Source organism: Dioscorea cayenensis, chromosome 4 (genome assembly GCF_009730915.1).
Source record: "Dioscorea cayenensis subsp. rotundata cultivar TDr96_F1 chromosome 4, TDr96_F1_v2_PseudoChromosome.rev07_lg8_w22 25.fasta, whole genome shotgun sequence".
NCBI lineage: Eukaryota > Viridiplantae > Streptophyta > Magnoliopsida > Dioscoreales > Dioscoreaceae > Dioscorea > Dioscorea cayenensis.
The window spans coordinates 12,333,542-12,345,726 of record NC_052474.1 but is presented as its reverse complement, the minus strand read 5'-3'; the positions used below and the strand labels follow the sequence as shown (position 1 = coordinate 12,345,726).

Sequence of the window (12,185 nt, the reverse complement as noted above, 5' to 3'; positions counted from 1 at the left end):
AGAGTAGGTTGTTACAGTAAAGCACTGTAGCAGTTACTGTTCCTATAGATTCACACAAGCGTGTGGAAAGCCTGTGTGGATTCCCAATTCCAGCCCTTTGTAAAGCCGTGACTTGTACTGATTTGAGGATCTTCTTTCCATCTTTTCTCCATTTTTTCCCCAACTTTGGAGATGTTTATTGCTAGAGTTTAGAGAGCCTTTAGCAAGGTTTTTGGAATGGTTCTATGGCCTTTGGCACCTCGTTCCGTTGGAAGAGGCCGAGGTGTGCCCTATGCTTGATGAGGGAACCTTAAAAGAGGCCGAAGCTACTCGACAAGACCATCGACATGAACACCAAGAGGCCTTTATTCTTGGATTGCATCTCTTTACTTTTGACTTCATTGTTAATTCTATTTTGCTTTATGGAGAGCTATACCCTTAGTTGGTGCTTGGACTTGTAAACCATTGGATGATATTGGTTTTTTGAGCTTTTATTATGCTTTCCTTAATTGATGTTTTTAATTGACTTCCAATCTTAAATGCTTGTTGTGTTGATTTTCCCTTAGAGTGACACAAGGGTTAAGAATCCATCTTGCTAATCCTTGTGGATGAGTGACACACTATGAGGGTTAGACAATGATAGATTAGAGAGGGTTGAGAGGGTGAGTCGAGAGGTAGCGGATCATCCCTTTTCCCCTACTGAACGATTCACCCTACCTCCACATTCCAAGAGTTCTTTGTGATCACAATAGAGTGATGTACTAAGAGATGAACTCCGCTGGGGCTTAGTTGTGCGATTAACAGAGTAAAGCGTTGAAGTAATCATTAGTATCTGAGGCGTAATTAGGATTAGGGATCTTTCTCAGGACCAAAGGGTTAGATCAATATTAAGGAATAGGGTTTATCACTTGGAATCCCTAGAAGCTAAAGCAACCTAGCACAGTGTGAGGTGTCGAGACTAAGAGATTTCTCCACCGGGGCATAGTGTAGGGTTTGTTTTGTGACCATTTGTTTAAGGATCTCCACGACTCATTAGACATTAGTTAGGAAGTATAATGATTGGTCTTGCACTTGAAACAACAGTCCTAGGTGGAGCAATGTGCAAGTGCCCCATTTATCGTCGATTGTCTTTCCTCTCATTTTATTACGCCGCTCTTTCTTATTTTCTTTCGTTCTTTTCATTTTGATTTTGTCAACACACCTATTAGTTCATCTTCACCTTAGTTAAATAGCAATTTTTGTGTTTCTGATCACTATTCCCTGTGGATTCGACTATCCACTCACCGGGGTATTATTACTTTGACAAACTCATGCACTTGTGGGTCACACGCAAGAGGTGTGTCAAGTTTTTGGCGCCGTTGCAAGGGAATAGCGTTTTAGAAATACTTTGCACTTTGCTATTTTAGCTATTCATCATTTATTCTATCCCACATTATCTTATTCTGTCATCATTCTAATTTGTTTTAATTCTTTGAATTATTTGACACAATCATGGGAATGGTTGAAAATATAGAATAGAAAGTTCTGTTGTTTGAAGTATGATAAGTGTCTAAATGTATGTATTTTAGTATATGTATTTTATACTGTCAGCATGTATTTTTACACGGATTGATGCATGTTTTGTGCTTAATCATGTATTATTTGTTTCTCAGGGAACAGAAATGCCATGGAGGACACGAAGATGCAATTTGGACGAAAAATAGAAGAAAACCAGGTCACGGTACTGCAGCATATTCACGGGAACAGATACTGTAGATGAAGTATTGTAGCAGTGGTATTGTAGCACCGGTAATACAGCAAATTACTGTAGCTTTCTCTGTAGCACATGGGGTGTTTTTGAGTCAGGAATTGATCCAAGGCATACTGCCTTAATACTGCCCTGGAATGACCCCGGGATGAATACTGTAGCCAAAGAAGATAATAGTTTGCTTGAATGCATACTGGCTCATTAAGGTGCTCATTGAGCCAGTATGGATACTATTATGAGTGCAAGAGTGCACTTTTGCCTATCCTAAACAGCCTCAATGAGGTCCTCATTGAGCCAGTATACTACCTCAATGAGGTCCTCATTGAGTCGGTATACCATCTGTATGGAGGCAATTTTGGGCGGTATAAATGCTCATTTCTCGGGCAAATGTGGGGGACTTCTTCTTGGCCTCTTGGGCTGCCGCCACCATACATTGTTGAGGCCTTCCAGCCATCTTCCGGTGACGTTCCTTGTGGGAAACGAGTGCACATCATCACCAAGAGGGAGAGGAGCAAAGGAGAAGAGTTGGAGTGAAGATCTAAGCCACTATTGCATCACCATTCAAAGCTTCATCCATTCAGGAAGATCATGACCTAGAGGGGGTTTTGATTACTTCTTTTATGTTTTTGTCTTCCTTGTATATTGTGTAAGTGTCCCTTATCATGAGGGATTAACTTATTTTTGTGTTTAGATTTGGATGAACCCTAGGGATAATCTTGTGTATGAACTTGGGATGTTGTTCTTCATTTAATTTGATGGTTGTTTGAGATTCAATCTTTCATGCTTTGATGCTTAGAATTACATGTATGGAGAAATCCATAATTCTATTATGAATTGTATGTGTAGATGATACCTACTCACGTGTACTCGATCTAGGAGAGTTTGAAACGGGATACTTGTGCCTATACGCCGAGAGATCGGCTGTTGGTAGCACTCCATTGCTAGGTTTAAGCTGAAAGATAGTAGGTCTACTCCTAAGTGAGATTTCCTCATTCTTAATGCAATCGTAAGGATATGGATTTGGGAGAAATTCCTATCTATGTTCGTATGGGATTAGGGTTCAATCGCCGAGAAATTGGGGTTGTTCTAATCTTGGAATCTCATGGTCCATTTTACCCTTGCATCTTTAGATCATCATCCATGTTGCAAGATAACCCCTCAAGGGGATCAACATCCATAGTCCTTTGCATTTCATTGATTCCCTTGCTTGCTCATTGCTTGTTCTCTCTAATTTGTTGGCAAATATCGTTTTAGCTTTAATTACATTTAGTAGAGTAAAATCCATCACTTGAGATCTTAGGCTAGATAATAGCTCAACAAGGAGTAATAGGAGATCCTTAGCCCCATGGAATACGATCCTCGTGTCTTCACACGAGGTATTACTTGGCGATCCCGTACACTTGCGGGGAAGCAATCAGAAACACTTAGAGAAATTCTCTAGTAGATATAGAAGCCACATGGGCTTGTGGATGCCCCTGTGGGTTGGGTACACAGGCGTGGAGAATATCCACACGGCCATTTGGATGCGTTCAGAGTCAAAGTGTGCTATCTCGATAGCACACAGGGGTGTGTGTCTGCCCCTGTGAGGCTCTCTTGTGGAGAGTCACACGGGCGTGTGTAATTTTCAAACGTCCGTGTGGATGTAAAGAACACCAAGAGGTGCAGGTTTTCTTTAAAACCTCTGAGCATTTTTTTCATCTTCTCACTCCCAAACACATTAAGAACGCATCAATTTAGAGAGTTTTTGTTCGAGTTTCCCGGCCGATTTCAAGGTTTTCAACTTCATTTTGTCGATAAACCCTTTTTCTCTCTTTTCTTTGCCATACTTGATTTTATTCCATTGAATCTAGTATGAGCATTTACTATTGATCAAAGAGTCGACTATCCACATGCTTACATTAGAGGTGCTCGCTTCCTTTGAATTTGACCGCTCCTATTCCAAGTTCGATAGCGTCGACACCATACAATTCTGCGCATTTGAACATCATTATAGTATTAGCGTTACGCAGTTTTCAGTCAGACTTGGGTTGCATGATGAGGCATTCATAGATACTGAGGAGTATGATCATTTGCCCATAACTACCGAGGTAGCTGGACAAAGCAGCATACGTACAAAGCGCTATGTCGACAGGGGCAGTACGAGCACGGGGTGTCGAAGGCTACTTGTTTATTTCGGCTGAGGTACAGATACATTAACGCCATTATGAGCAGATTCATGAATGCCCGTGGTGACAGTACTGGAGGTTTTGAGCAGACAGGAGCTTCTATACTTATACTCCATGGTAGAGAGCGAGCCGTTACATCTGGGACATATTATGGATTAGTATTTGAGATAACATGGATAGTATGCCAGGATCGGCATCCTCTTTACCAGTCCCTACATTATGAGACTCATCATGGGTATGGGTCTCATAGATGTAATTAGAGAGGCTGAGAAGATGATCATACCTACTACCCTGGGCATATATATGATGAGACAGATGGGGATGATATGCAAGTATCGGCCGGGAGTTCATGTACTGATTACACATGCACCAGAGATAGCCAAATGTTGTATATAGGCATGAGCACATTTATATGAATGATAAGCTCTCCTTGTGTATATCCCGCAAGTGCACGGGTTTGTCAAAGTAATAATCTCGGGTGAGCGGGTATCAAATCCACAGGGAGTAGGGAATAAAAAATACTTAATTCGATTCTTAGCTATGTAAAAGATCAATGATCATGAGTGTGACAATGATTCAATTCTCAACAGTAAAAGCAACAAGTAAGAAACCAAAAGTAAAGAAGGGGGTAAGGCAATCGATAAAGATGGGATACCTGGATAATGCTCCGCCTAGGATAATTGTTTCAAGTGCAAGAACCCTCTATTATGCTTCCTAATCAATGCGATGGTGAGTCATTGAAATCCTTAATTACATAGTCCCAAATCTAAGGTCAACTATGCCTAACTCTATACATGTCCCGGAGGAGAAATCGAAAAATCCCAACATCTCGCACTTGCATAGAGTTGCAATGAGCTCTAGGGATTCCAAGTGATAAATCTCTTCCTTATTATAGAACTAACCCTTTGGTCCAGGTGGAAGGTCCCTAACCACAATTAAGCCCTAGATACTAAGATCACCTCACCGCTTCACTCCGTTGCACGCGCAACTAAGCCCCAGTGGAAGTTCATCCCTTAGACCATTCACTCTATTAGGACCGCAAAGAAGTCGAGGAATGGAGATAGAATCTATTACACCAGAGGGGAAAAGGGACGCTCCTGTACCTCTCTACTCACCCTCTCAACCCTCTCCAACCTAGCTTTGTATAACGCTCGTGGTGTGTCAATCACTCACAAGGTTACCAGCAAGAACTCTCAACCCTAGTGTCACTCTAGGGGAAATTTTCATACAATCAAGCATTCAAGGTTGGAACTCACAATAAACATCAATTTATTGAAAGCATAATAAAGAGGTTCAAAGAAACAAATACATCCAAGGGTTCACAATACCAGAGCACCCACTAGGGGTGTAGGTCTCGATGGAGCTAAGTACAATCAAAGAAATAGAATGTAAAAGCAATGAATCCATAAAGAAACCCCCTCGATAGTCGTGTCGATGGTCTTGTGGAAAGTCCTCCACTCGTTGTCCAAGGATTCCCTCGTCCGAGATAGGATACGCCTCGACGGAAGCTCCCCTACTAACCTTCTTCCTAAGGAATGACCATGTCGGAGCCCTAGAACCTCTCAAAAACCTTGGCCAATACCCCTCGAAACCCTAGCCGAAGCCCTCTCTCAAGTTGGGGAAAAGATGGAGAAAAGAATACTAAAATCGAGGCTGATTCGGCTTTAAATAGGGTTGGAATCGGGTGACTACATGGGCGTGGATGCTTCACGCCCCCGTTGGGAATTTCCACACGGGCGTGGATAATTTCCACCCACCCGTGTGGATCCTCTGAACTCCTATTTTTTCGGCCGGTTGTGAACAATGCTGCTACAATACTTTCTACCGTGTTGGTACAGTATCCGGCCTGAATTGCTTCCCGAATCCATACTTTCATCGGAGTAACGCAAACGGGCACACGTTCACGTCATGGATCACTTGCATCTTCAATGATAGGCACGTTGGTGAAGCTCTTGTTCTATGTGCATAAGTCGGAATGCTCGAGTGTGACTGCCTTTGTGCCCCTTCAAAAGGATGTGCCAACTCGAATACGAGGAGGTTGGCACACACTCTAGCATCTCACATTAACCTATGTCTTCGCGTTTCAACCTTAGCAAGATTTCCTCCAAAATCGGTGCATTGTAATCCACATTGGCTTCTTTCCTTCATACTTGGCCTCACAACCCTACCTGCGCGAAAGTAACATAAAAACACACATATTAGTGTAAAAAAACACGAGAAAAGTAATGCTCAACATAAGGAATGAACGCTTCGCATTCATATCGCACAAGCACTTATCAATGAACTTGTAAAGCTCCAGGTAAAAGGATTTGTAAGTTCATGTTAGTCCAAAAAAATAAATATAATTGAAAAAGGACCCAGAAAGTTTGTTTTTCAGTAAGAGAAAAAGACCTTTGGGGACTCACTAGGAAGTCCTCTATCGTGTCAAAACCAAACTCCACCTAGTGGCGTGATTTCTACAAGAAGTGGTCCTCGAGGTGTTGCTCATCTAACCTAGCCTACAGGGTCTCGAAACTGGAGGGTCACTCACACACACATCATGACTTTGCCGTTGACTGCATAGAGCATATGGAGTAGTCATTGCTTATTGTTTTGAGTTTTACCTTTGCTATGATGCATTTACTTGCTAGCCTGGGATTGTGTATTTAGTCACTTATCAGCCTCTCATATTTTTAATGTTTGTTTACTTGGGGATAAGCAAATGCTCAAGTGGGGGAGTATTTGATAAGTGCCTAAATATATCATTTTCACTCCTACAACTCATGAACATTTTTATATAATTTATATTATCTCTTGATGTCAATTTCTGTATTTGATGTGCTTATTTTATTTCAGGACATCAAAAGATCGTATTAGAGAAAACAAATGATTGTGGAGCCATTTCGGAGATGATGAATGAAGAAATGAGTCTGAGTGCAAATCAGGTTGAAGATGCAGTCTGTATGTGGGTTGTGCATAGGCCGTACAGAAGTATGCTGGCCGCGCAGTAGACACACAGCACAGGCAGAAGCCTGTCGGGCCTGGTCTGCGGCCCACACACATAACCGCATAGAGTGGCTAGAAGGTTGTGCCGGCTTATGTGCGGCCGCACACATCCCGCATAGACTCAAGTTTTCTCTCGTTTTGAGCTGTGCGACCTTGTTTTAGCCCGCACAATGGCCCGCACACCTCCATAGTTATTTATACCCATTGTTAAGGTTTTGAAAGGGGACTTTACCACCATTTTCCTACATGCACACCTTGTTAGATTCTTCACCAAAGGAGGCCATTTTAGGGAGCATTTGAAGGAGAGAAGAAAGGGAGAATCAAGGTGAACGTCAAGGAGCTTAATGGCATTTATCCGGCTTGCTCTCATCATCACCTTCTAGTTGATATTCAAAGAGGGAGTTCTTTCATTCTTGTTGCCATGTTTTATATGTATTCTGAGCTTTCTTCTTTTAATATGTCAAACTAGACTCCAAAGGCCACTGGGCTTTCGGTGAACCTTAGGAGGAGACTTTGTATAGATGATACTTCTATTTTGTAGTTGAATTTGTGGCTTGTGTTGTTGGTTTTAATCTATCATTATCTTGTTCGTTCTACAATGGATGGATTTCATAGAATTAACTATGAATGATACTTGTTTGGTGGGATGCTAGCATGTATTAGGTCTTGTGATGATTAAAGAGGGATTCATTGTATTAATACAACGGAGGTTCCGGGTGTTAGTAGCCTCCCACGCGGTTAGGGTTATTTTAGCCAAAAACCGCATTAGAATAACCCTAATCAAGACTTCCTGCCCCAATGACATCGAAGGGGTATCTTCCGGACAGAGGAACCCATACTGGATTAGGGCTACTTCACGGAGGTTCCAGGGTAGTCGACATCTGAGTCTAGCTGACAAAAACCAAGCCAACCTTATGCCTTAGTTGTAATTATCATCTGTACTTAGTCTTCTCCAGGGGAATCCTCGCCGGAGGCCTACCTTTATAATTGGTTTCTTTGCTCTTACTTATGTTCAGGATTGTGTGGGTAGATTAGTTCACTTTCTTTGTTTGTCTTATTTTCATAGCTTTATATTTGTAAACAATAACCCTGTTTTAATCGATTAAACAGTGACCCCCAAAAGGAATTAATAGTATGTCTCGGGCCTTGGGAATACGACCCTCTTGTGTTCGCACAAGAGGTTATTACTTGATGACTCGTGCACTTGTGGCCGGGAAGTCACATGCTAGCTTTTAAGCTTGTCGCACGACTACTTCATCAATGTGTCCTGGTAATCCTAAAATACATGGTCCCAAACCAAAGGTCAGGCATGACTAACCCTACACTATGCCCTAGTAGAGAAATCACTCAGTCTCAATACCTCACACTGTGCAAAGTTGCTTAAGGCACTAGGGACTCCAAGTGATAAACCCTATTCCCTAACATTGATCTAAACCTATGGTCCAGGCGAAAGACCCTTAGTCACAATTAAGCCCCGACGCGAGGGATTACTTCAACGCTTTTACTTTGTTGCACCTTTCAACTAAGCTCCCAACGAGTTTCTCTCTTAGCACTTCACTCTATTGTGATCATAAAGATCTCTTGGAACACGGAGGTAGGATCAATCACACCGAAGGGGAAAGGGGATGTTCGCTGCCTCTCGACTCACCCTCTCGACCCTCTCCAATCTTTCTTTGTCTAACCCTTATGGTGTGTCACTCACTCACTAGCGATGACTAGTGTAGGCTCTCAACCCCTAGTTTCACACTAAGGAAAAACCCATTTAACAAGCATTCAAGATTGGAACTCAATTAAAGACATCAATTAAAGAAACATAATAGAAAAATCAAAGAAACAATATCATCCTAAGGTTTACAAGATGATAAGTGCTTGTGTGATAAGAATGCGAAGTGTTCTTTCCTTATGATGAGCATTTCTTTTATTGGGATTTAATGCTAATATGTGTGTATTTATGTTACTTTCATGCAGACAGGGTTGTGAGGCCGAGTATTAGAGAAAGAAGCCAATGTGGATCGAAAATGCACCATTTGGAGGAAATCTTGAGAATGTTCAAACATGAAGACATAGGTCAGATTCAAAATGCGGGAATGTGTGCCAACCTAATCGTATTCTAGTTAGCACAATGATTGGAGGGGCACAAGGATAGTCACATTCAAGTATTCTGCCTAGTGCATATATAGCAAGATCTCCACCAACATGTCCGTTATTGAAGAAGCAAAGAGATCTATGACGTAAATGTGTGCCCGTTTACGTTATCTCGATGAAAGCATGGATTCAGGAGTGTTCACAGCCGGCTGAAGAAGGATGAAAATAGAGAATCCACAGGGCGTGGAGATTCCCCGCCCTGACGAAAAAAATCACGAGGCGCCCACATGAGCATGAGGATTTCCCGATTTCAACCCTATTTGAGGCAGATTTCAACCCTGATTTCAGGATCCTTTTTTCCATATTTTCCCTAACTTGAGAGAGGACGGAGGCTAGGGTTTGAGAGGTATCGGCTAGGGATTGGGAGAGGTTCTAAAGCTCCGACATCGCGCTCTGTTTGGAAGAAGGTTAGTGGGAGAGCTTTCGTCAGCACCGATCCAACGAGGTGTATCCAATGCCCGACAAAGGGACCCTTGGATGAGTAGAGGACTCTCTACAAGATAATCGACAGCACTATCAAGGGGGTTTTCTATGGATTATTTGCTTTTACATTTGATTTCATTGATTGTAATTAGCTCCATGGAGAGCTAGACCCCCTAATGGGTACTTCGGTATATGTGAACCCTAGGATGTATTCGTTTCATTGAACCTTTTTATTATGCTTTCAATTAATTGATGTTTTATTTGAGTTTCCATCTTGAATGCTTGATTGTATGAATATTCCCTTAGAGTGACACTAGGGTTGAGAGTTTTTGTTGGTAATCCTTGTGAGTGAGTAACACACCACGAGAGTTAGACAAAGATAGATTGGAGAGGGTTGAGAGGGTGAGTCGAGAGGTAGAGGAGTGTCTCTTTTCCCCTCTAGTATGATGTATTCTATCTCCACTTCCTCAAGTTCTTTGTTGTCATAGTAGAGTGAATGGGCTAAAGGATGACCCTCCGTTGGGGCTTAGTTGCGGGTGCAACAGAGTGAAGCGTTGAAGTGATTTTAGCACCTAGGACTTAATTGGTGCTATGGACCTTCCACCTGGACCAAAGGGTTAGGTCTACATCTAGGAAGAGGATTTATCACTTGGAATCCCTAGAACTCATTGTAATTCTATACGAGTGCGAGGTTAAGAAGTTATTCAATTTCTTCTCCACGACATGTATAGAGTTAGGCATGGTTGACCTTAGATTTGGGACCATGTATTTAAGGATCTCCAGGACTCATTATTGCATCAGTTATAAAGTATAATAGAGGGTTCTTGCACTTGAAACGATTATCCTAAGAGGAACAATATCCGGGTACCCCATTTATATCGATTGCCTTACCTTGTCTTTTACTTGTGCTCTATTTCTTGTTCTTTTACTTTCGCTATTTCACATCTTGTCACACATATCACTGTTCATCTTTCACTTAGTTAAGAAACAATTTAAGTGTTTTTATTTCCTACTCCCTGTGGATATGATACCTCACTCATCTGGGATTTTATTACTTCGACAAACCCGTGCACTTGCGGGACAAACGCAAGGGGCGTTGTCAAGTTTTTGGCGCCGTTACCGGGGAGTAGGCATTTAGAGATACTTTGCACTTTGTTTTCTTAGTTATTCATTCATTCATTCTAGTTCATTTCTTCTTATTCTATCATCGTTCTGATTTCTTTTTCTTTCTTTTCGGTGCAGCTCCAGGTTATGTCCTGAGGGAACCCCTCAATATTGATTAAAGAAGATCCCGAGCTTGAACGCACACTTAGAAGAAAAGGGAAAGAACCTGTACAAGAACCATCTAATCTAGCTGGTTTGGAAGTAGAAGAATCTAAAAACATGGCACAACAGAACGAGCAACAACGGACATTATCCGATTATGCCAGACATTCACTATTAGGGACACAATTGAGTATTGTGCATCCCCTGATTACAGCTCAGAACTTCAAGCTAAAGCCGTCTTTCATCCACATGTTGCAGCAATCCATGCAGTTTCAATGGTTTTGGCCGATGAGGATCCAAAGCGAGTCATATAGAGAACTTTCTTGAGTGTGTGATATGCTTAAGATAAGCGGGGTGATGGATGATGCCATCAAGTTGAGAACCTTCCCATTTTTCCTTAAAGGGGAGAGCGAAGCGATGGCTACACTCATTACCTAGAGCATCGATTACCACATGGGAGGAGATGGTAGAAGCTTTTCTGGCCCATTATTTCCCTCCAAGAAAATCTGTAAAGCTTAGGAATGAGATCTTGTCCTTTGTACAGTCGGAATTGGAGTTTCTATTTAAGACGTGGGAAAGGTTCAAGGATCTCCTGAGAAAGTGCCCGCAACACAGATTCCCATAGTGGATGATTGTTCAAACCTTTTATAACGGGTTCAATCTGAGTACAAGGCAACTCTTGGATGTGACAGCAGGAGATACCTTAGGTAGCAAGACCCCCGTTGAGCCCTGTCAACTAATTAAAGAAATGGGTTAAATAGGTACCAATGGAATGCTAGGGAGAAGAAAAAGGTAGCCGGGCTCCATGAAATAAACATGGTAACTTCATTGGCAGCTCAAGTGGAATCATTGAGTAAGAAGTTAGATCTTCTAACCTCGAATAGAGTGGAGGCCATGACTACTTTCACAGGGTGTGGTGGAGGACTTGCTCCCTCCGATTGTGCGATCTCTATTGGTGATTCATCTTCGGTTGAGAATATTGATTTTATGGGTAATGCAATGAGGAACCAAGGGAATCCATATAGCAACACCTACAATCTGGGTTGGAAGAATCATCCCAATTTTTTGTGGATCAACCAAGGTCCACAAAAGGCCATGGGGCCACTAGGTTTCCAACAACAACAAGCCCAAACATGGAAAACCGAGTTTCAAGTTTGGAGACCTCAATGACCGGTTTAGAGAAGGCCTTGACTAGGTTTGTGCAATCATCAGATACAAGGTTTCAATCAGTCGAGGCTACACTTCGCAACCACACCACCTCTTTGCATAATCTTGAAAATCAAGTGGGGCAGATTGCGAAGTCTCTATCGGAAAGGCCACAAGGAAGCTTCCCGAGTAATACTGAGACTAATCCTAGAGAGCATATGAAGGCGATCACTCAGAGGATTGGTCGTAAGGTTGAAGATAGGCTTCCGAGTGAGAGGCCCAATGAACACGCACCCGAGGTAATAGAGGTTGAGGAGGAAGCAAGCAAA

The 12,185-nt window shown here is 42.1% G+C and overlaps 1 non-coding gene across 1 annotated transcript; it reads right to left on the bottom strand.

Annotated features, from left to right (window-relative positions):
* Positions 1–11,221: 11,221 nt before the first annotated feature.
* LOC120259622 lies at positions 11,222–11,328 on the bottom strand. Its single transcript, XR_005536179.1, has one exon. It is a non-coding gene; the product is annotated as a small nucleolar RNA R71 (small nucleolar RNA).
* Positions 11,329–12,185: the final 857 nt, after the last annotated feature.